Source organism: Triticum dicoccoides, chromosome 5B, assembly GCF_002162155.2.
Source record: "Triticum dicoccoides isolate Atlit2015 ecotype Zavitan chromosome 5B, WEW_v2.0, whole genome shotgun sequence".
Taxonomy (NCBI): Eukaryota; Viridiplantae; Streptophyta; class Magnoliopsida; order Poales; family Poaceae; genus Triticum; species Triticum dicoccoides.
In genome coordinates this window covers 119,280,489-119,302,556 of record NC_041389.1, presented here as the reverse complement: position 1 = coordinate 119,302,556, position 22,068 = coordinate 119,280,489, and positions in this window count along the sequence as shown.

The following is a 22,068-nucleotide window of genomic DNA, read 5'->3' as shown; positions in this document are numbered from 1 at the left end:
GGCATCGGGAGGCCGCATCTTGGCCACAATACCGCAGGGAGGAAGAAGGGGTTGGAGGCCCTCCCGAGCCGGCGCTCTCTCGGAAAGAACGTCACGGCCGCCGATCGGGACGCGCTGGCAGCCGTTGGTCTCCTTCCTCGCCGCCGCCGACAGTGTGAACGATGCACCTACACCCCCTGCCCCGGTCGAGGTTGTCCGGCCGGATTTGTGACCAGCCGTGAGCTGAGAGAGAGAGAGAGAGAGAGTGGCGACCTATGTCTTGCTTAGATCTGAAGAGCATGAGAGAGTGAACGAGAGGAACCCTAGTAAAGCAAGCGCTAAGGCTCCTGCTTTTATATATAGTGGAGTGATTTTGTTGTACCGGCTTCAAAAACATGCGCTCCTACGTGTACCCGCGAGTGGGTGTGAGAGAACTAGTGTGTGCGTGCACCGCTTCTCTTCGTGAGAGTACAATATATACTATGCCCAAAGAACATTCGCCGCAAGAGTAATAGTATAAGTGTGTGACGTGTGAGCTAAAATGAAATGTGCGTGTCGTCTTTTGTTTTTTAGAAGTTCTGAGGGTAGGGTGTGAAGAGCACATATGTGTGTGACGTCTACCTGCAGATAGAGGATGGGTGCGACGTGCGAGTCTGCGAGAGGACTCCGGAGAGTCATGACTCGTGAGGGTGTGTGTGCGTGAGAGAGAGGGGGGCACGTATCAATGAAATGCATGTGTCCGTAAATCATTATCCGACAAACGTCGCCACAAGCCTTTTCCTGACGAACGCCGTAAGAACCGTTAGATCGGCATCCGACAGTGTTAGTTTTGCCATGTCATTTAACAGAACAGCCACTCCTCCTATACACAAATGTTCCACGTGAATGTTAGCAACTGCCGTATGCTCCCTCCGTTCCGAAATGCAGTGCATATAGCTTTATTGAAAATTAGAACCTCGCAAACTTTTACCGAGTTTTCGTGTACCAAATTGCACATGTAGAATACCCTGTATATATCATTTCATTCATCTTCGATAGGTAACTATAAAGATGGGTGAGGAGTCTACAAAGAAAGACCATCGTATCACCCGCAGCAATTTCAACCATCCTTTAGTGTCGAGGAATATCATAGGAACTCTATATGATATGATTTTTATAGGATTTTTTCCTTTAGAGCCAATTGGTTCATAGGAATAAATTCATATACTCTACATTTCAAAGGAAATAAACATGATATCATTTCTATAGCTTTAGAGCCACTTGGTTCATATGAATGGATTCCTATACTCCCTTAATTTCAAAGGAAAATAAACATTAGCGTATATTCAATAGAAAAGTTCCTATGATATGAACCAAATTACATCTCTTTACTAATCCCTCCTCATAGGAATTGAGATACATGTCATCTCTAGATTCAATAGAAAAGTTCCTATGATGTGAACCAAATGACATCTCTTTTCCAATCCCTACTCATAGGAATTGAGATGCTCCATGTCAACTCTTTCCCTACAACTTCCACGTATGCATCTTCTATTCCTAAATAGATCGTACAACCCACTAGTAGCTTTTTTCCAAAACATGCAACTATGGCACAAGAACTATATAGTGTGCCAATAACTTTGAAAGATGGTCGCTGGATGAAGCTAACCCGACAGTGCAGAGATGGGCAAATCCGAGCACTACTGGCCATTGGATATCATCAACATTCCACCACATCTGCCACATGTAAAATTTAGAAGACTCCATGGTTGAACTTAAGCATAATGCACAAACCTCAAAACACAAGCACTTCTCCTTTGTTCTAGAATCTTCTTTATCATAATTGATTATTTTTTCTAAATGAATTTCCATTATTTGTTTTTTACTTTATGATTTACAATGCACAACCCTATGAATCTTAACATTTTTATAAAACTAATTGATTTTGAATGAGATGAACTATAAGAACTAAACGAACATCTACATCATGCATATATGACTCAAAACTTTACATCCTATAGTGTGTATTTATTCATAATTTGGTTTCGAAATCTCATGCGTTCAATACATGTGTACCTTACTAGTTTTGAGTAGAGTAGCAAATTTCACGCGGCCCCGGGTATATCAAAATGCAGGGCCCATGCATCATTGCCTTTCGGTCGAACCTACGTCCACAATTTTTTGTACGTGCTATATCTCCACTGGTCCCCGAACCCAAAATGCTGCCTCGTTCCCGTAAAACCAAGCGGCCCACACATATTTAAGGCATCGACTCGAACCCGTTTACTACGACGTGGCCCCGCACACTGTAGTACTCCTACAAACCCTACCGTCGCACTCATCATCGGTTTTCTTCAAGAGGACGAGGGAGAAGCCGATTTGTAGTGGAGGCGCTTTTAAAAAAAGGATCTGTAGTGGAGACCCCTACCCTAGGGTGCCCTAGGTAGCTGCCGCACGCATCATTGTTTTCTCTTTTCTTTATGCTCTTGCGCGCTAGAGTGAAATGATGGTTGCTTCGTCCGTCCAGCTTAATGCGGGAAAGGTGGGGCTTTGTGATTTGACCCCTCATCGCTCATTTTCTACTACTGCGGCGCTACGACCGGGGTGCCTCCAATTCCAACCGCTGCTCCGAACTGTAATTTGGTGCATTGCACGTGGAACAAGACGGTGGATGAGCCACATGTCTGCCAAAGGGGTCGTGTTAAGTGTGTCGCCATTTCATGTGCGGACTGACCCTGCTTGAGTTGCTATGCCAACACGACAGGAGCAGCCTACCACTTGGTTTTGCTCCTTGGTGAATCCCGACTATATTGATCTAAAAAGATACGTGCTGAACTACCCTCTCCGTCTCGGTTTTTTATTTGTAGGCATCTCGGTTTATAGGACCTGCACATAGTTCTAGGTCATCCATTTGACTAACTAAATATGAGTTACTATGTCACAAAAAGTATATCATTGGATTCTTATTGGTTGATATTTGAAGAAACAAGAAACGAGGTAGAAGTTAATGCACCGCGCCTTAGTATTGTGGGATTATTTGGTTTTCGTAAGATGACGTGCGTTTGCTTGCAAGGGTGGTCATGAATGGGTTGGGATCATTCAGAAAATAGACATGTTTGGTTATAAAGCACATGAATGGTTCGAGTCAAAAAAGAGAATATGCCTTGAAGATGCTGAACCATTCCACCCAACCAAATCGGTCGAATCAAATGGCCACCCTTTGCATGCATGACTATGTGAGCATGACTGGTGGTCCCATCTTAAATAATTAGCTCATCTCTTATATTCAGCCAAACACATGAATTGAATGGTTCAATCCCAAAACAATTGAATGGTCCCAATCCATTCATACGATACCTTCAACCAAACGCATCCGACGGAGGGAGTAGTTGTATTTAAAAGTCGAGGGCGGGGATTTTCCTGCACGGAAGGCGGGGCAGTTCCGCCTAGTCGGTTCGACAGAGACGTGAGAAGACGAGGGAGTAGGCTGCTGCAAACGTAGGGCTGTGTGATTTGATAGCGAGTTACTGCTGGACAGGTGGGGCCCCGTGATTTGACTTGCCATTATCATTTTAACTGCGGCGCTACGACCGGCGTGAGTCTCCTGATTCCTGACCACCTCCATACAGGTGCCTCTCCCAATGCTCCACCATGTAGTAGTAGAGGTTGGCTCTTGCATGAGAGCCCACTTCTCCACTTTTTCCTTGCCTCTCTTTCCTCCACATATGCAAAAATGCCATGTAAAGCGCACATGTGCTTAAGCTTGCCACATAGGCATAAAGTCTGATGTGGCAAGTTAATCAAGAAGAGAGAGACTAGTTTGGTGACCCAAGGAAGAAACGGTGCTAAGCGCGTGTACCTAGGTGAAAAGACAATTTTGAGTCTATAGCTAATTAAATGAAGCAAACTTAGCAACACCATTTCATTGGAAGAGGTCACTCCTTGGCAAATGCAATAAATACTAGTACTCCCTATGTCCCATTATATAAGAACGTTTTTTACACTACACTAGCTAGTGTCAAAAACGTTCTTATATTATAGGACGGAGGGAGTACGAAGAAAGAGATAGAGAGGAGTAAAAAAATACACTTATAGCCAACCTTGTTGTAGTATGAGTGTCGGTGTCAAAACCGGCGGATCTCGGGTAGGGGGTCCCGAACTATGCGTCTAGGCGGATGGTAACAGGAGACAAGGGACACGATGTTTTTACCCAGGTTCGGGCCCTCTCGATGGAGGTAAAACCCTACTCCTGCTTGATTGATATTGATGATATGGGTAGTAGAGTAGATCTACCACGAGATCAAGGAGGCTAAACCCTAGAAGCTAGCCTATGGTATGATTGTTGTAATGGTTGTTCGTCCTACGGACCAAAATCCTCCGGTTTATATAGACACTGGAGAGGGCTAGGGTTACACAGAGTCGGTTACAATGGTAGGAGATCTACATATCTGTATCGCCAAGCTTGCCTTCCACGCCAAGGAAAGTCCCATCCGGACACGGGACGAAGTCTTCAATCTTGTATCTTCATAGTCTTGGAGTCCGGCTGACGATGATAGTCCGGCTGTCCGGACACCCCCTAGTCCAGAACTCCCTCAGTAGCCCCCGAACCAGGCTTCAATGACGACAAGTCCAGCGCATATATAGTCTTCGGCGTTGCAAGGCGGGTTCTTCTCCAAGTTCCATGTGCTTGCCGAATAGTGTCCGGCTTCCTTATGAATGTTGCGCTCCTTGGCTTCCACGCCCAATAATGGCCCTCTTCCACACGTTGCACGAATGCGAAAAGCCAGGGTATCTTTTATGTTTTACCCCCTAGCTGCGCAAATAATTTGCCTATAAGAGAGATAAGAATCCAGATCCAAGTCACACCACCCTCCTTCCGCGAGTACTCATCGGAGCGCCTCTGATCTAAAACCCATTCCATCATGGACCGTCGACGCGGCTCCTCCTCTCGCGCTCCTAGCCCTCCGCCAAGAGATTGGAGAAGATGCTCGTTTCCGCACAACGAGCTGGTGAAGCTTCAAGCGGAGGGATATCTTCCTCCGGCCTTTATGGTCCCTGTTCGAGCCGGGCTAGCCACCTACAAAGGTGGGAAGAAAGCGGAGGCCATCCCTAGCCCCTCTAAAGGAGAGCGGGTGTGCTTCGTCCCCTATCTGATAAGGGGGCTCGGATTTCCTGTACATCCGTTCCTCCGCGGGCTTCTGGAGTTCTACGGACTCAAGCTCCATCACCTCACGCCCGCCTCTATTCTGCATATAGCGGGTTTCGTAGCTCTTTGCGAGCTATCCCTAGGCATCGAGCCCCATTTTGTGCTGTGGAAGAGGCTATTCTGCCTCGTACCCCGCTCTCACGAGGGGTCAATTTATCAAGTGGGCGATGCCGAAATATGGCGCATCGCCGGGACCGGATATCCCTCCGGAACCCCTAAGAAGGCGTCCGAAGACTGGCCTTCAGAATGGTTTTATGTAGAAGACGCTCCACTGCCGGACCCTGTTCGGATCGGCCTCCCGGAGTTTAGCAATGCTCCTGTGAAGAAACGCCTGAGTTGGCGCCCGCGGAGCCCTCGGCTGGAGGAAGACAAGAGTTTCCATTATTTGATGGGCCGGATAAGGTTACTGGCCCATTCCGGACTGACCATGATTGCAGTCATGGCCACGTGCATTATGCGGGGGGTGCAGCCGCTGCAATACAGGGGCCACTCCATGTGGGATTTCAACGGGGAGAATGATGCCACTCGTCATGGCCGCCAAGGGCCGGGATCGGCCGAAGACCTGGTGAAGATTCTGTCCGGCCTGTACAAGGGGGAGAAGGAGGACTTCCTCCAGACGAGCCCATTGAATGGGTTCTCCATGAATAACCCTCGGAGCTGGGTAAGCAGACGTTCATTTGCCTGACCCGTGCTTTCAAAGTTAAGTACCTTATTTTGTCGACTTGTCGCAGGAACTGCGCCGGACTGTGGAGAGCATACATAGTCCGGCCCCACAACCCGAGGACCCGGGAAGGTCCCTTGATCCGGCCTCCGAAGAGGATCCGGACATAAAGGTGGAGCTAATCGACGGGGTGTTCCACCAACTCAGCATGGACAATGCTTTAGTCGCCATCACGGCTGACTACCCCGGCCTAACCCCGGCTTCCCAGGTGAATATGACCAAAGTCTGACACCAGCATTTCGTCCTTGCGCATTTCTGACCGCCGTATATAATGGTGTCGTGCAGGAGGTGCCTTCAAGGCAGGAAGCCAAACCCGCAGCGGCTGACCTACAGGGGTCATTTCGGCCCCGCAGGCGGAAGAGGGGTGCGGTGCTAATCGAAATGTCACCGCAACGGTATAGCTCGCGACCATTGTTTAGGACAAAGTTCCAAGGAGGTGTTTGAATGCTCATAACTTTTGCAGGAGAAAGAGCGCTCGCCGGACTGCGGGCGGTGAGGTTGCCAACCAAGCCTCTGCCAGCCAGGCTCCAACACCTGGTCTAGAGGGGGAGGCGAGCGCAAGGCGCGAGCCGGATACTCCTCCAACGGAGGACGCCGACAGACTGTCTGCCACCAAGTCTGAGGTGGAGAGCGCCATGAACCATAAGCGTCGCCGAACAGTTTTCCGTGACGCGTGCTTCTCCCTTGAGGCGTTGAATGCCTTTAACGCGGGGACGCGCACCTCCGCGCTGCTCAAGATGGTTTGACCAGAGCCACAGAGCAGTATGTAAAAGACATACGGGTAAGAGATTTTAATAGTTGTATATGCCAGTAGCCCCCAAGACTTAAAGTAGTTAGGGTAACTGATTTAAGGATCATTTGATATACAGGGTCTTACAGAGAAGAATACCTGATTGTCCCAGGAGCTACTAGAGTGCAAGGCTCAACTTGAGGCCGCACTCGCTGCCGCAGGAGGAGACACTGAGACCCCTCCTGGTAACACATTATTTCAAAAAGATAAGCGGTGTGCGGCGTGCGTGTAAATCTGACACTGATATTTCAAATGTTGCCGGACTGGATCCGGACAAGCAACACCTACTACGCAAGCTGAAGGCCGGCGAGAGGGTGTTGATGAAGGTATAGCAGGAGAGGAATAAACTCCAGGATGCCCACACCCAGCTTGGAGAGGAGCTAAAAGGTGTTCGGGCCGAGCTGTCAGGCTCCGTGAAGGAGAATCAGCGGCTTCGTCGCAGCATCTATAGTAAGTGCTTGAGCGTACTCCTTTGAAAAGAAGAGTTCGGCGAGGAAGTCAATTGACAGAAATATGTCTGTAGGTGTGCTCACAGGTCGCCTTGCGGAGGAGATGCTCGTATCAACGGGTGTTCAACTTCCCGAGCTGGTGTAACTGCTCGAACGAGTTCGGCAGGCGATGAGCGGCGTCGTCCAGGCTTTATGGCCGTCCCTCTCCCTACTCGAGGGCCTTGGAGAGCTTGCAGAGAAGCTTCAGGGAGTGCGGCAGCGCTTCCGTTTATGGAAGATATCGGCCTACCGCCAAGGTGCCAGGGAGGACTGGGCCATGGTGAAGACGTGGTACAAGAAGGCGGATCCCAACCACATGGCCGAGGTCGGACCTGTGGGGCCCGATGGGAAGGAGATCCCTGTGAGTTTAGTGTACGGCCAAGTAGAGTTGGCCGCTAAATATTCCCAACGGGACTGTAAATTAGACAGCCTGTTAAACGGGATTGAGGAGGAATACAGTCAGTTGATTTGACAATGTATTTTAAAATGACATGTAAAATGCCTTCTAGCCGGATCGTAGATCATTTGTCTTTGCCGACCTTTTCGCTTCAACCTCGGGACCCTAGAGTCCGGAGTGTGTCCGAATACCTTCTCGGTGAAGAAACAACCGGGGCATGCATGGAGACCAGGCGTAGGGGTCATTAGTGCTTTATCAGACAAGTGCCCAACTAGTTATGTTATATTACATGGTTAGTAAGAAACATCTTCCAGGGAGAATAGATCCGTTAAGGGTTCCTTTCCCTGGGAGGCATGCCCTAAAGTGCATGTACGGACTGCAAAAAGAGCAGGAAAACATCTGGGGGCAAATAAATAAATAGGTAAAAAATCATCTTTCAAGTCACTGACCGAATATTCCCTTAAGAACGCTAGCTTTCGGCTTCACCCAGTCTGAGGTACACATCCGGCTGACCCGGCAGTAACAATCACAGAGGTGCTCCCTTTACCTCCTAGCCGAACAATTGGGAACGTAGGGGTAAGCACAGGAGCCAGGCAACCCAGCTTGGCCAAAACTTAAGTCATATCGATGCATATAATGGTGAATAAAAGGTACATGTGGAAGTTTGACACATGTGCTGGGCATGAAGCCCTTATAAGTAAGCTTCTGGTAAAGAAGCCCCCAGGTATAATGAGTGCGGATAGCACATCAAGTGTGTGCGAACAATGCACAAGTAGGCCTTCAAAGGCTTTTATGAAAAGGGTGAGAGAAAAGAGAGAAAAGAAAGACAGCTAAAATGTAAAAATTTGGACGGGGGAAGGAGATGAACTCTTAGTCCGGTGCTAGGCGTAGAATCGTCGGAGGCGGGCTGCGTTGCGTGGCTTCGGCTCGAGTCGGTTGTCCGATGCATTTCGCAGACGGTACGCTCGGCCGGTCAGGACTTGATCGATAATGAAGGGGCCCTCCCATTTGGGCTTGAGCTTGTCCTTTTTCTTGTCCGGCAGGCGTAGAACTAGTTCGCCAACATTGTAAGTCTTAGCCCGTACTTATCTGCTTTGATATCTTCAAGCCTGCTGTTGATAGAATGCATAACGAGCCTTGGCGACGTCGTGTTCTTCCTCCAATGCATCCAAGCTGTCCTGCCGATCCAGCTCGGCTTCTCTTTCTTCGTACATGCACACTCGAGGTGAGTCATGAATGATGTCGCAGGGCAAAACTGCCTCTGCACCGTATACCATAAAAAATGGTGTGAATCCGGTAGTACGGTTGGGCGTTGTCCACAGCCCCCAGAGTACGGAGTCGAGCTCCTCTACCCAGTGCGTGTTAGATTTCGTAAGGGACCGCACTAGTCTGGGTTTGATGCCGCTCATTATTAGACCATTTGCTCGTTCCACTTGACCGTTGGTTTGAGGATGATAGACTGAAGTGTAATCGAGCTTAATGCCCATATTTTGGCACCATGATTTAACCTCGTCGTCCGTGAAGTTCGTGCAGTTATCGGTAATGATGCTATGGGGGACACGACAACGGTGTACTACCCCGGATATGAAGTCTATCACTGGTCCGGACTCTGCCGTTTTAACTGGCTTGGCCTCTATCCATTTGGTGAATTTGTCCACCATGACCAATAGGTACCTTTGCTTGTGGGTTCCCCCTTTAAGGGGTCCAACCATGTCAAGCCCCCAGACCGCGACCGGCCAGGTAATGGGTATAGTTTTGAGGGCGGTGGGTGGCATATGGCTCTGATTAGCAAAGAGCTGACAACCGACGCATCTTTGGACTAAGTCCTGAGCATCTGCCCGGGCCGTTGGCCAATAAAATCCTGTATGGAAGGCCTTGCCTACAAGGGCCCGAGCTGCGGCGTGATGTCCGCCTAGTCCGGCATGAATTTCAGCCAGAAGGTTTCGCCCTTCCTCTTCGGAGATACACCTTTGAAGGACTCCGGTTGTGCTTTTCTTATACAGTTCTCCCTCGTGTACCTTGTAGGCTTTAGATCGCTGAACTATGCAGCGGGCCTCATTTTGGTCTTCGGGAAGTTCCTGCCTAATTAAGTAGGCTAGGAATGGCTCTGTCCACGGGGCAATTACTGCCATTATTTCGTGGGCTGAAGGTGTTATTTCGTCGGCTGAGCCGCCGATTATGTCAGATTGTTCTGTGTTGGGTAGTGCGGCTGCTTCCGGGTTGTTATTTCCGGACTCCTCTTCCCATAGTACAGATGGCTTAAAGAGCCATTCCAGAAAGATGTTTGGAGGGACAGCATCGCGTTTCGTGCTGATGCGTGCCAATACGTCGGCTGCTTGGTTATTATCCCGGGCTACGTGGTGGAATTCGAGTCCTTCGAACCGAGCTGACATTTTTAGGACAGCGTTACGATAGGCTGCCATTTTCGGATCCTTGGCATCAAAGTCTCCGTTTACTTGGGATATTGCAAGGTTTGAATCCCCGCGCACCTCTAGGCGTTGAATGCCCATGGAGATTGCCATCCGGAGGCCATGTAGGAGGGCCTCGTATTCGGCTGCATTGTTGGAGTCCGTGTACATTATCTGAAGTACGTATTGGACTGTATCCCCGGTTGGGGACGTCAATACGACGCCAGCCCCCAAGCCGGCCAACATTTTGGAGCCGTCGAAATGCATAATCCAATTGGAGTATGCGTCGTACTCTTTAGGGAGTTCGGCTTCAGTCCATTCGGCGACAAAGTCGGCCAAGACTTGCGACTTTATAGCTCGCCGAGGTTTGTAAGTTATATCAAATGGTAAGAGCTCAATGGCCCATTTTGCAATCCTGCCCGTTGCATCGCGGTTGTTTATAATGTCATTGAGGGGCACTTCGGAGGCCACTGTTATCGAACACTCTTGAAAGTAGTGTCGGAGCTTTCGGGATGCCATGAACACCGCGTACGCTATCTTTTGATAATGCGGGTACCGGGACTTGCAGGGAGTTAAGACAGTGGATACGTAGTACACTGGTTTTTGAAGAGGGAACTTGTGCCCTTCTGTTTCTCGTTCGACGACGAGCACCGCGCTTACAACTTGATGTGTTGCCGCGATATATAACAACATTGGTTCGCCCAGGTTAGGCGCAGCCAGGACCGGATTTGTTGCCAATATGGCTTTTATTTCTTCGAGTCCGGCAGTGGCAGCATCCGTCCACTCGAAGTGTTCGGTGCGCTTGAGGAGGCGATAGAGGGGCAATGCCTTTTCTCCCAAATGGGAGATGAACGACTTAAAGCCGCCACACATCCAGTCAATTTTTGTATTTGTTTGAGGTCTTTTGGAATGTCCAGCTGTGACAGAGCTCGGATCTTGGCTGGGTTTGCTTCAATTCCTCTACTGGATACGATGAAGCCCAAGAGCTTTCCTTCTGGTACGCCAAAAACGCATTTTTCCGGATTCAGCTTAATGTCAGATGCTCGGAGGTTGTCGAATGTGAGCCTCAAATCATCTACTAGAGTTTCGACATGTCTGGTTTTGACGACTACGTCGTCTACGTATGCCTCTACTGTTTTGCCGATCTGGGTAGCCAGACATGTCTGAATCATGCGCTGATATGTTGCACCGGCGTTTTTGAGTCCGAAGGGCATCGTGTTGAAGCAGAATGGTCCATATGGAGTAATGAATGCTATTGCGGCTTGGTCCGCCTCCGCCATCTTGATTTGATGGTAGCTGGAGTATGCGTCGAGGAAGCACAATGAGTCATGCACTGCAGTAGCATCGATTATTTGGTCGATGCGGGGAAGGGGGAAGGGATCCTTTGGGCAGGCCTTGTTGAGGTCTTTAAAATCGACACATAGGCGCCAGGATTTATCCTTCTTTGGTACCATTACCAGGTTTGCTAGCCAGTCCGGATGTTTGATGTCTCTGATGAATCCGGCTTCCAGTAGTTTGGCTAGCTCTTCTCCCATTGCCTGTCTTTTGGGTTCGAAAAATCGCCAAAGAGCCTGTTTGACTAGCTTGAATCCTTTTAGGATGTTTAGGCTGTGTTCTGCCAATCTGCGTGGGATTCCTGGCATGTCTGAAGGGTGCCAGGCAAAGATGTCCCAATTTTCCCGAAGGAATTCTCGCAGTGCGGTATCTACATCAGGGTTCAACTGTGCCCCGATGGAGGCCGTCTTTGTTGGGTCCGTTGGATGGACCTGGAATTTGACTATTTCATCCGCTGGTTTAAAAGAGGTGGACTTGGGTCACTTATCGAGTATCACATCGTCCCTATTCACCGTAGAGCGCAGCGCAGTAAGTTCCTCCGCCGCTAGGGCTTCGGATAGTGCCTCTAGGGCTAATGCGGCTGTCTTGTTTTCGGCGCGGAGTGCTATGTCCGGATCACTAACGAGAGTGATTATTCTGCCGGGCCCAGGCATCTTAAGCTTCATGTACCCGTAGTGGGGTATTGCTTGAAAAATTGTGAATGCCTCTCGTCCTAATATAGCGTGATATCCGCTGCTGAACAGGGCCACTTGGAACGTTACCTTTTCGGACCTGTAATTGTCCGGCGAGCCGAACACCACATCAAGTGTGATTTTTCCTGTGCAGCGCGCTTCCCGACTAGGGATTATTCCTCTAAAGGTTGTGCTGCTTCGCTCAATGCGGCTCCAGTCTATTTCCATTTTTTGAAGAGTTTCCTGGTAGATGAGGTTTAGTCCGCTGCCGCCATCCATGAGTACCTTGGTAAGACGAAAGCATCCACTATTGGACTGAGGACCAATGCGGCTGGTGCTCGGGCTGTTCTGAACTTAGGTTCGTCGCTGGCGTTGAAGGTGATGGCCGTGTCGCTCCATGGATTTGTTGTTGCTACTTGGTAGACTTTGCGAGGCTGCAGATTGTTCGTTTCCGCATATTATTCGATGCGAAAGTCTCGAAGACTGTTGACACCGTACTGGTATTATTGGAGTGGCTCTCCGGGTCTAGAAGCTCTTCGCCACTTTTGGCCACCTGCCGCAATATCCAACATGCTCGAAGGCTATGTGTTGGAGTGGCGCCTTCTATATTGTGAATTTTACAGGGTCCGTTGAGCCAACCTTCCAATACGGTTCTGTGCCCTTTATGGGGATTTTTCTTTTTGGTTTTTGTACCTGTTGCCTGAGTGTGATGCACCCTTTTACTTCGGTCTAGGGTTGTATTCGGGGCCGGATTTTCCCAAAACTTAGTTTCGGTTTTCCGGAAACTCTCCATCGCACAGTACTTTCGTACTATGGATGCCAGATCGGCGAAGCGTGTAATTTCGCGACAACTGACGGCGTTCAAAATTCCCTCGTCCGTGCAATTATTGCAAAACATTGAGATTGCATTTTCCTCTGGGTAGTCCTTTATCCTGTCCATAACCAGGAGGAATCTGGCCCAGTAATGATGTACTGTCTCAGCGGGCTCTTGCCGGATTTAAGATAGATTGCATATGTCTGGTGGGTGGGAGGAATTGAGTCCGGAACCCCACCCATCTCGAGGCTCAAAGGCCGAGACGTTTCCAAATTTGGAAGCTTGGATTGTTGGACGTTGTCCAACGAGTCCGGTCCGATGCCTGACTTTAGGTTCAGTACTTGATCGAAGTCCGTCCCTCCGCGGGAATCCGGCATGGAGGGTTCGGAAGTCCGGACATGGCTATTTTCAATACAGGAGAAAAGTCGCCGCGTTGTTCCTCCACCACCGCATCTTGGTGGGTAACCTGGGGAGAGTTAATCTCTCTTAGATCGGTTTTAAGCCCAATCTGATTGTAGTCTGTAGCGAATCCCAGGGCGGTGATGCGATCCAAGAGCTCGTTTACGGACGAGAGCTCTATTGGATCCAACTGCTCGGCGAATTCCGAGTTGACATGAAGATTGCTTTTGATGACCCGAGAGGTCATCGTCGAAGCGGTGGCCGAACGGGCGGTCATGAGAAAACCACCCGGCCGGATAGTTTGGCCGACGGCCAAGGCTCCTTTGGCGAAGATACCGTCTTTAAAGACGGGAAGAGGCATCCTTCCTATCGGTGACGACACAGAGGAACTCTCAATGAAAGCACCAATGTCAGTGTCAAAACCGGCGGATCTCGGGTAGGGGGTCCCGAACTGTGCGTCTAGGCGGATGGTAATAGGAGACAAGGGACACGATGTTTTTACCCAGGTTCGGGCCCTCTCGATGGAGGTAAAACCCTACTCCTGCTTGATTGATATTGATGATATGGGTAGTACAAGAGTGGATCTACCACGAGATCAAGGAGGCTAAACCCTAGAAGCTAGCCTATGGTATGATTGTTGTAATGGTTGTTCGTCCTACGGACTAAAACCCTCCGGTTTATATAGACATCGGAGAGGGCTAGGGTTACACAGAGTCGGTTACAATGGTAGGAGATCTACATATCCGTATCGCCAAGCTTGCCTTCCACGCCAAGGAAAGTCCCATCCGGACACGGGACGAAGTCTTCAATCTTGTATCTTCATAGTCTCGGAGTCCGGCTGACGATGATAGTCCGGCTGTCCGGACACCCCCTAGTCCAGGACTCCTTCAATGAGTGACTAAGTGTTGACTATGTATGACATGCCAACATCAGATAGCCTAACGCACCGTGTTGAATCTCCAAGGGCGCGACCGCGCGAGCGATGCAACGGTCGTGGTAGGCGCGACTATGATACGGGCTGCTGGCAGCCCTTGGATCTGAGATCAAACGGTCGCATGCTAAGTTGCTGAAAATTTTAAGAATAACCCTCCAGGATAGGATATTCACCCATAGGTCTAGAATCACGCCATGCAACCGTTCGATCTCAGATCCAAGGGCTCTCGAAAGCCCGTATCATGGGAGAATGGAAAGCCACTACCCTGCCATTCGCACGCTGGCAGTTCGCTCCTACTCTTTCACTCACGTCCTTTAATACTACGGCGGTTCGCTCCTAGTCGTCCCGTCCATTCACATTACGGTGGTTCCACTAATCCTAACCCTCCTCCCAAATCCATGGCATCCCAAATCTCCCCGATCGGCGGTGAGTACAAGGTTAGCACCGTCACCAGCGATGAGTTCGACGTCATCTACACCCATACTTCTGCGACGGTGAAAGGATGCCTTTCTCGCTTCAGACGCATGTTCAAAAACTCACATGATGAGTGGGTCGCTGGGCTAGATGTTGAGTACACCACAGTCGTGGGACGAGAGAAGGATCTAAAGGACGAAGAGAGGAAGAAGCCCGCCGTGATCCAGGTTTGCGTACATAATGTTTGCTTGGTCTACCACATATGCCATGCCGATGTTGAGTGCCAGGATTTTAAGGACTTCCTCGAGAGCAACCTAGTCAAATTCGTTACTGTAGACTTTGGTAACGACAAAGAAGTCCTGCGTCGGATAGGCCTCGTTGTAGGCAACCCCTTCGACCTCCAGAAGAATTGGCTGGTGCCCTCTCGTCAGCCTTCAATGCTGACCCTGGCAAGAGCCATGGTTCATCCTTCGTACGGTAAACTGGAGAAACCTCATTACATGTTTCATCGTCATGCATGGCAGCGGAATGTACTAGATATAGACCACATCCAGTATGCTGCAATGGATGGCTACCTTTGTTTCAATATCTACAAGGGTTGGATGAAGAGCAACAGCCAAGTTGGCGGTTCAAGCAAAGAAGTATCGGCCAAGAGGAAGAGGGACAAGGACAAAGTCGAGGACGTGGACGAGGACTCCGAGTAAGGTGGCAGTGTCGTTGCTCATGGTGGTTCTAAACTTCTAATGCAGTGTCTACCGGATTAGTTGCATAGTTTAATTTCAGGTGTGCTTAGTTTAATTTGAGGGGTGTGTTGTGCTGAGCCCCCAGCAGAACTATGTTATGTTTCTTCTCGTTACTTTAACTCTTCAGTATGTACATACTAGTACTAGTATTTCTTTAATAGAATTTAGCACCCCAATTAAGCACGTACTAGCTTTTTTAATAGTACTATATGCATAATTTGGCGACGAGCGCTCTCTATATGTACCACCTTTTTTTTAATTTCAATTTTTGCTCCATGGCGCAATCCATCGATAGTGTAGTACTACTGTACAAAAGTATACATTTTTTAAAAGGCTAGCATACTATTCATCACATATATATAGCCAGTTAAATTCTCAACCTAGAACGACGTGCATGCCATGTAGTAAACCGATATGGAGGAAGTATAGTAAAAATGCGGTGATTTTACCGAGCGATCGGCGGGGGAGCATGGCCTGTCATGCGGTCCCACGTGCATGATGTACCAAGGCGATGCGCGTGTCCCTCTTGAGGCAGAAGCAATACTAGTACTATTAGGTGGTTTGAGATGATGTCGAACCGAAGTGTGAAATAATGGTTGCTTCGTCTGTCTGGGAAGGTGCGGCATTGTGATTTGACGTCTCATTGCTCACTACTACTACTGGGCCAGTACGAGTGGGGTGCATCCCCCCTGCTATTCTGCACTATTATTTGATGCTTGACACGTCGACCCGGTTGCTATATGTCCCACATGTCGGCGACAGGAAGTACAGAATTCATGAAAGGGAGCGTCGACGGAGGAGTATACTACAGAATTCATGAAAGGGAGCGACTTAGTTTTGGAAAAATCTGTTTTTACGGAGTACGTACCCACTAGGGTTTATAGGGCTCATCTAAAAAACATTCGTTTTTCCGTTTGATAAGTCTCGATTCTACTATACTAGTAGTAGTACCATTACATGTTGGATTTCGAGGTGCGTTAGATCACCCAACGCAAGCAGTGTCAAGAGGAAACTAACCAATGCATGTACAAGTTCATGGAAATTTAGTGGTCATTCATGCATTCGTTCTAATTAATGCCTCGGTAAACATAACTTCTTTAGAAAAACGAGCGTACTGTGCAAACTACGAAATTAATTCGACCACTCAGCGTCTACCTTGGTTGGAGAGATTTTGAAATTGAGCCATAAACTGGAAAGGAGGGAGTAGTAACTTTTGTCTCGATTACTATTTGTGGCCTTGTATAGATGCAAAATGTATTTTTTATAGTGGCATTTTATAAGTAAATAGAGGGAGTACTAACCAAAGTACGTAGTAGGGACGAGGAGTAAATGGAGGGAGTAGTAAAATTTTCTCCTCGTGCTGCGAGCCACTGCGCGCGTGGGCGAGGGAGCGGACGTAAAGGCGTACAGTAGTACTCCAGCTTCACCTCATCCTGCGAGCCACCGCGCCCGTGGGCGGGGGAGACGGCATACTAAGCAAGTTTCTCCTCGTTCTGCGAGTTGACGGGACACATCAAAAGTACTCCAGTGTATAGGACCTTGCCTCTAAGGTAGGCCCCACATGGTTTGCCTCTTTTTTTAATTTAACATAATGCGTCAAGTCGCAATTTGTTTGTTCACCCGTGGTAGACGATCCTCCCTCCACCAAGTGGACAACCAGTACACGTGCCGAATTACCACGTGGGCTGCCTTTTTCGTGCACAAATGAGCTCAACCGTGTACCCGCGCGGGTGTGGTTGGGAAAGAGACGGGAGAACGTGCGTCGTGTGTCCACCTCTTCTCTTCGTACACGTCCCCCACCTACGTGGGTGTGTGTGAGAGAGATACAAACCTAGACATAATGCGCCGTCCATCCCCATGCCTCCGCCCAGTCCGACCACCAGTCACCACCACGGCACCACGCCCCACTCTTCCTCACCTTATCTCTCATATTTCTCCCTCCATTTTTATATACAAGGGGCCACTATCAAAATTACAATTTGCAGATATACAAGGCCACTAACACTAATTGATGTAATATTAATGGTGTTTGCCTCATGGTACTAGCAAAGGAGGACATTAATTATACCTTGCATGCATGCGGGAGTTTGTAAAAAAATGCGTCTTGATGTTCCGTGCAATGCACGGGCATCTTGCTAGTCCATGAAAACAACACATGGCAAAATTCCATGGCGAACGAGGGATTTGAATCTGTTGGGAGGGGCTGTTTGGATCTTGCCCGGGGTAGCCAAAATATTGGCGACCCTTTTGTCCACCGGTGCGTTTGCCACCGATGAATGAGTAACGGCTCGGGTGCTCATGCTGTCATGCATCCTCCAGCGCGCATGTTGGAGATGAGCTCGCACGAGCTGTGTTTTTTTGTCCCACAACGCCGCCCGCAGACCGACCGGCGATCCGCAAATTACGCCATCCAACCGTATCCGCACACATTATGACAGCAACTCAACCAACCGGACGAAATTCACGCAAACACGTAGACAAACTGATACTCATTCACGCAACCACCAGAGTATTTCATATAAACAACGACGGAAATCATATAAAATACCGGATTTTCACACAAACATGACGGATTTCATTACATTCAAATGAACTACGAGGTGCTAGTTCTGGACAGCATAGGTATATAATACATGGCCTAAATGGTCGCCCGCCGATCGATTTGTGTTCCTCATGTCCGACAGCATGATCACCGGACTGCCGGGAGCCCCGGAGGTATATGCTTCAGCACAAAGGACGGCTTGCTTCCCCATTGCCCAACTGATATCATTGGATGGTGCCGAAGATGATGGTGACCGGCACCGGTTCGAGTTCATCACCGGCCACTACTTCGCCATGGCCGGCACCGGCTCGAGTTCATCCTAACATTGACCTCTTCCGTGGAGCCCATGCGGGGTCGACGAAGGTCCTCGGAACAAAAGGATCCGGCAAGACACCTGCTGTGTACGCCGGCGTCGCCTCCGCGGTGGCCTTCATGGGACCCAAGCGGCGGCGGCCTCCCGTGTTCTACTTCCCCTCGATGATGGCGGCGGACGCGGAGGCGCTGGCCACCGACTCGTCGCTCTCCGTGCACCCGGCTTCTATCGCTGCTTGCATGGCGCGGCCGCCGACATGGGAGTCCCGGACACAGAAATGGGAGACGTGGTACGAGGCAGCGGCGTGGACGGTAGCAACGACGCCCGTGCACTGCTCCTCGTCGAGCTGGTCTGGAGCGGCGAGTTGCTGAACCGCGCGCCGGCTTGGGGCGGCAACTGGCTCTATCGGGCGAGGGGAGGGAGGTGGATCAGCGAGCTGCATAGCTCGTATCCGGCGGGCTACCCAGCCGGCTTGGATGCGGAATAACTACTCTTCGTAAGCCATTGTAAGAGTGGACAAAATGGTGGAGGAGATAGGAGAGCGGCGGATGTCGGTGTCAAAACCGGCGGATATCGGGTAGGGGGTCCCGAACTGTGCGTCTAGGCGGATGGTAACAGGAGACAAGGGACACGATGTTTTTACCCAGGTTCGGGCCCTCTCGATGGAGGTAAAACCCTACTCCTGCTTGATTGATATTGATGATATGGGTAGTACAAGAGTGGATCTACCACGAGATTAAGGAGGCTAAACCCTAGAAGCTAGCCTATGGTATGATTGTTGTTATGGTTGTTCGTCCTACGGACTAAAACCCTCCGGTTTATATAGACACCGGAGAGGGCTAGGGTTACACAGAGTCGGTTACAATGGTAGGAGATCTACATATCCGTATCGCCAAGCTTGCCTTCCACGCCAAGGAAAGTTCCATCCGGACACGGGACGAAGTCTTCAATCTTGTATCTTCATAGTCTTGGAGTCCGGCCGATGATGATAGTCCGGCTATCCGGACACCCCCTAGTCTAGGACTCCCTCAGTAGCCCCTGAACCAGGCTTCAATGACGATGAGTCCGGCGCGCATATTGTTCGGCATTGCAAGGCGGGTTCCTCCTCCGAATAATTCATAGAAGATTGTGAACACCAGGATAGTGTCCGGCTCTGCAAAATAAATTCCACATTCCACCGTAGAGAGAATAATATGTACACAAGTTCAATCTGCTGACGTATTTGTGTCATGACGTCATACCACCACCAAGCCTTTACTTGAATCGTTTTTTATTATACCACCTCAGTGCGTTTAGCGAAGCAGTTTCCTTGGCACGTCTTGTCGAAGCAAAGATCGTGTTCCCCTTATTCCGGGATTCCCATCAATACGGACGTGGGTAACCCAACCGTGCCCGTTTCCACGCCACTTCTATCGGAGGCGAGTCCCGAACGGTCACGGGGATGGCTCTTGGTATTCTCCCTCTTTATAATGGGACCAAGGCTCGTTTCTTTTCTTCAATCCTCAATCGAATCTACTCCTCGCCCCGAGTTCCAACACCCAGAGCCCCAGATTCGAGCGCTTCGGACCGTCAACAATGTCTGGCTCCGACCTACAGGGCCGGTGGATGCCCTCCTCTGTCAGGGAAGAGGACATGCTAAAGCTGCGAGAGGCCAAGTACCTGACTTACGAGATTTCACATAGGTGGCCCGCCAAAGGGCAAGTCATTCCCACCCCTGAGCCCGGCGAGAATGTCGTGTTTGTGTCCCACCTCCGTCGGGGTTTAGGCTTCCCGATGGATCCTTTTGTGAGAGGGCTCATGTTTTACTATGGGTTGGAATTCCACGACTTGGCTCCGGAGTCCATCCTCCATATCTCTTCATTCATTGTCGTCTGCGAAGCCTTCCTCCGCATTACCCCTCACTTCGGCTTGTGGCTTAAGACCTTTGACGTGGAGCCGAAGATGATCGAGGGGCGTCAAGCAGAGTGCGGCGGGGCGGTCGTAAGCAGAAGGGCCGACGCTCCATGGCCTGAGGGCTCTTTCCAGGAGGAGCTTGGCTCGTGGCAGCAGGAGTGGTTCTACATAACCACTCCCAGGGGCAGCAGGCAGAAGCCGCCGCCCATCTTCCGCTTGGGCCCTCCACAGCGGCTGATGTCATGGGTCAGCCAAGGGCTCAACTGGGGGCCGTAAAAGGACGTACCCCTATTGCAGGGCCAGATTCGAGACCTCCAGGAGAGGGAGATCAATCTGGTCGTAGTGATGCAGGTTATGCTGATTCGGCGCCTCCTGCCCTGCAAGCGTCGCCCCCTCTGTCTGTGGGAGTTCAATCCCGAGGGGCCGCGAGCTCTCCAACACTTCATGGGTACGACACCCGTGGAGATGTATAAAGTGTTCTTCGGATCACAAGAGATGTGTCCGGAATTGACCGAGGATTCCGGCCTAAGCTGTAATCGCCCGGATACTCAGGTAAGTGGCCCTGCGTCTGAACACACCGTTTGTTTATGCCTTCTTGAATTTGCCTTTTAACCCATCATCTCTTGAATAGGAGTGGATAGCACAAGCAAAACTGATACGGTGTTCGCCCCCCCCCTCCCGGAGACCGTGCCAGATCCCGTGCTGGACAGGATGCTGAAGGTTGCGCCTTCAGAGGAAGGCGAAGGGGAGAACAGGGACATCACCGCCTCTACCAAGGAGGCTTTGGAGAAAGGGGGAATCGAGAATCCCTCCTTCCAAGGGGAGAAGAGGACCGCTTCTGAAAACCCGGAGGCCAAGGCCTCGAAGCGGGGGAAGAGATCTTCACCAGAGGGTCCTGCGTCCGGGGAGGCCCCGGCCGCACTATCTCCCCAAAGGAATTAGCCCTCCAGCGAGCCGTAAGTAGAAAAAGGGGGTTCTGTAATAAGAGACATCCCTATTTTTGCTTCTGAGGATAACCGAAGTTTTTTACCTTGTAGTTCGGATCTCCGTCCTTCTCAGATGAGCTTGTCTTCGGGGGACCTTCGTCCGGAGATGGTGGAGAGCGAAACGCCTCCGTCCGTCGCACCAACAGGCAGGGCGGACGAACCTGAGGTGTCATCGCGAAGGGTATCCCCGAGTACGGCGGGGCCGGAGAGTTCGGCACCGGCTGGTGTGCGGCCGGGGGAGCTGAAGGATCTGCTTGAGAGGGCGTCTATCTCAGAAGGTCACCGTACATTGATGAGTATGGTGATTGGAAGAATTTCGTCCGCCGAAGGCGGGTTGCATGATGCCGTCAGAAGCTTGCTGGCGGGGTTTGAGGTACGTAAAAATGACATACCTTTTGACAGTTTTGCACATAAAGTGCGCCCTGTATAGATAGTAGCCCCTAAGACTCGGTAGGTTGTCGAGGGCGACAGCGTACCGAGGATCAAAATCGCAGGTATTGATTTTCGCCTTTCCCATGCAGGTGGCGGATAGTCCGGTGGCCAGCCGGACCGATGAAGTTGCCGAACTAAAGTCGCAACTTGACGTTGCGGATGCGGACATCGCGCTGGTCGATAAGCGACTTGACGAGTCACAAGGTAGGTTTTTCTCCGTGGTCACCTAGTAAGGGAGCCGAAGCCCACTCCTGACAACATGTGTGCTCAATGCAGATGGTGCCGCTGCTGTGGAGAGCCTTCGGGCAGAACTTGCTCGAACCAGGGAGCAGGCCAGAAGGAGTGATGCGGCTGCCTCGAGGGCGGCCGAAGAGTTAGAAGCCAAAAGGCTGCTCACTGCCGAAGCAGGGAGGAGATGGCCGAAATGGCCGTGAAGTTGAAAGATATTACCGACCGCTATGAGGTTCTTGAAAAAGAACGCCGAGCGGAGCAAGAAGGCCTGAAAAAGGCTCCGCCGAAGCTAAGGATGCCCATTCTGCGATGAGGACTATAAAGGAGGAGCTGCGCTAGGCCGGGGATATTGTGGCTGGCAAGCCCTTTTTGCTGTGCGGGAGGTTTCCAGAT